A 3,608-nucleotide genomic window follows, 5' to 3' on the forward strand; every position below is an offset into this window, starting at 1 on the left:
ACCTTTTTTAGATAGATTCTGTCCCCTATCTGTATATCAGACGTGCGCGTTCGGAAACGCTGATCGTATTTCGTCTGATACTTCTTATTGGCCCTCAGCAAGTACTTTTGGGTTATACCAATCGGAAGAGGTTTAGGTGACGCCAAGCCAATAACCGTCATTTTCATAGTGCAAGAGTGTCCCCGTCTCTCTAACAAAGGGAAATCCGTTAACACTAAACCAAACACCAAACCATGATTGGTTTATAAATATATATATATATATATATATATGTATATATATATAGACGTATATATATATATATATATATATGTATGTATGTATATATATATATATATATATATTTACGTATATATACATATTTATATATACACATATATATATATATATATATATACATATATATGTATACATATATAGGCTATGTATATATATATAGGCTATATATATATATATATATATACATAAATATACATATATATATATATATATATACATATATATATATATATATATATGTGTGTGTGTGTATATATATATATATATATATATGTATATATATATATATATATATACATATATATATATATATATATATACATATATATATATATATTGCTAACATGACTGTATTATAAATCACTTCATATATGAAATAATATACTGTACACTATAAAATAATCATAAAAGAATAATAACATCTTAACATACCTTTTATATATGATTCGTCTTCCAATTTTAAATAAATTTGACAAAAACATTTTTCTTCTTCATGCAATCACAACTTGAAACTCTCGAACATAATCCACCCACATCCACAGCCACCTACCTATTTCCTTCAAAATATGCTGTCATTAAGACCAGTGATAAATACCTGTTTTTTTTTTTCCCATGGAAATATAAGTTTACATTCAAGTGTTCTGTGAAGCTGAGAATGATTTCCCCCGTTTTTATATTGTTCAAATGAAAGGAGAGAAGGAGAGAGGAAGAAAAGTTCCTTTATCAGCTTTCGAAAGATTTTATGGTCTTCATAACTTTCAATAATGAAACTTGATGCGATATCGAGTGAAAAATAGAAAACGGACTGAATCCTATTATAACGGTTGAGAAACTGGCCATTTATGATTTCGTTCCCAGGGAATTTGTATGAAAGTGAAAATAAAGAGGTGGTGACATTGCACAATGAAGGAAGTAGGTTACCATTTTAATCTCTTTGTGTTATTGCTTTTGTGTTCGTTGATTCTGTGATTTCCTTTATCGTGGTATATCGATTTCATCATCAATGTTATGTCCCAGTTTTTCTTCCCATCAAAAGATTTATTTTAAGAGATAAAGAACAGTGTTTTTATATATTGATATGCGAGAAGCAGACCATCTTCTGAGCAAGTATTGTTAAAGGAAGGGCTACATCAATGACATTGATTTTCAAAGTGGATTCTTTATTTTTTTTCTTGTTATTTTTTTCTCTCTGTGATTCAGTATCGTAAGCAAGAGCCCGATGTCCAACATATTTCTTCATAAGGTAAAGAAGATACTCTTGTTTTCATATTGCACTTTATAAATAGTAGAATGAGGGGTGCTGGTTTTTTAATGAGTATTGCAAATGTTAAGGGAGCGGCCAAGAAGCCTTGCGTGAATGGTAGGGGTGTGTAGATGATGCCTCTGTAACTGATCCAAGTACACGAAGTGGACTTCTGTCATATGAACACTGCAAGGAGTTGGCCAACATCCTGCCACATTTTCCATGACCCATCCTACAGGTCGTCCATGTGAACCGATGTAGAGAGCTACCCTTCTATGCCAAAACGATCCCTGCCGAGACCTGAGAATATTTTCTTCGAACCTTCCATAATGTGCTCGTGTCTGAGGATGACCATAAAGCAGCTCCATTGAGGTCGATGACAGGATCTCCCATGAAAATAAATCTTAATGTAGACGCTGTTCCGCTTGACATCCATATCTCACGTTGAGCTTGACATACTCTCTTCTGCCCTGGGATAGACTCTGAAATCGCTAACACCATCGCCTCCTGCGAACCCTGCCAAGTCCTACATCCTAGCAAACAGCACCAAGTTTTTCTCACAATGATGACCACCCATCGAGGTCCTTCAAATCAGTCTCGGTGGATTTTTTCCACGTAGCTGAGTTGTGGTTGTTCCTTGCAAGGGCGACACCAATGCTTATTCAATCATACAGCACTTTTGTCGCTACTTCAGAGAGGTTCACCTGCTCCGACGCACTGATTGAGGACCCCACTTTACCAGAAAAGAGTTTGTTGAGTTCACAGAGCGTTACGGTGTATACCACATAACTTTATCACTATACTATTCACTGTTTAATAATTAGGATAAGCCGAGGCCGCCATCAATGTTGTCAAGCACTTGATCCTCAAAACGGCCCCCTGAGGAAACCTTAACTGTGAGGCCTTTGATCGTTGTCTCCTTGAATTACGAAACAAGCTTAACCACTCTTTTCTCTTTCCTGAGCTGCTGCCAGAGATGCTTAGGTGCAACACAACTACGATGAGCATGCCTGCCCTCTGCCCAGACTGAATATGGGATAAAATGTCCGTCTCGAGGACCCAGCATCCCACAGATGGGACAATAGCGAGATCATGCGAGTGCGAGATTTCCCTCATTAGTGGTCTAGTGCTACGTCGGAACCGTCGCTCCTTGTATCAGGAGTCTGGTCCCAATCAAGTTCCCAACTGTGATCCCCGTTTGGTCCCTAGATCTGACATGGAAAAGTCATCAGTTCATTCCTCAACTCCTTGCAGGTCTCTAAGATTAAACAGGCCTTCACAGTGTACAAAGCCCGCACGTGCCATTTACACAACTTGATGCATACTTGTATGTTTGATACATTTACTTTATGTTATTTGCTTTGCACACTATTATTTGATTATTTCACTGCATTTAACTTGCTTAAAACGTTAAAGATACCTATTTGAACGCAAAAGGGGGAATGGAGGTGTAGATTATTGTATATATTATCTTACATATGTACACCCTTTACATTTCATAAGTTCTGTAAGTTACAAATACTATGGCATGAAACATGCTTTCGGCACTCCGTGCATGCGCATGCTCAGTTCTTCTCGCATCTCTTGGCATGAGAAATAAAGAAATCCTTGCAATCATCTGTCTTCATCAACAAGACCTCATCTCATATCACCATCCTGAATTGTTTTTCCAGTTTTTCTTTGGATTTAAAAATTATGCTCTTTTTAATGTTCTGGATCTACACTATACATTCTTACACTTGCATTTACTTTTCGCTTTCGCTCTTTTCCCACTAATGACAGTTTTTCTTTCTCAACTTATACATCTCTATGATTAACTGTTAGAGTTACCTTACACAAAAAGTCATGCTTCGGTAACAAGACCTATGTTGTGCCTTAACGTTTGAATGCATTTTATCTTAATTTAATCAATTTATGCTTTAGTGAAAGGATATGAATTAATATGATTGTAAGTGTGAATATTGTTATTATTCTAAACGCAATTCAATTTTGATTTTAAAGATTTCAGGTAATTGAGGTAGTTAAGTATATTATGAAGTTTCGTATGTCATTATATTTGGAGAGAGAGAGAGAGAGAGAGAGAGAG

This window comes from Palaemon carinicauda, unplaced genomic scaffold (assembly GCF_036898095.1).
Source record: "Palaemon carinicauda isolate YSFRI2023 unplaced genomic scaffold, ASM3689809v2 scaffold394, whole genome shotgun sequence".
Classification (NCBI taxonomy): Eukaryota; Metazoa; Arthropoda; class Malacostraca; order Decapoda; family Palaemonidae; genus Palaemon; species Palaemon carinicauda.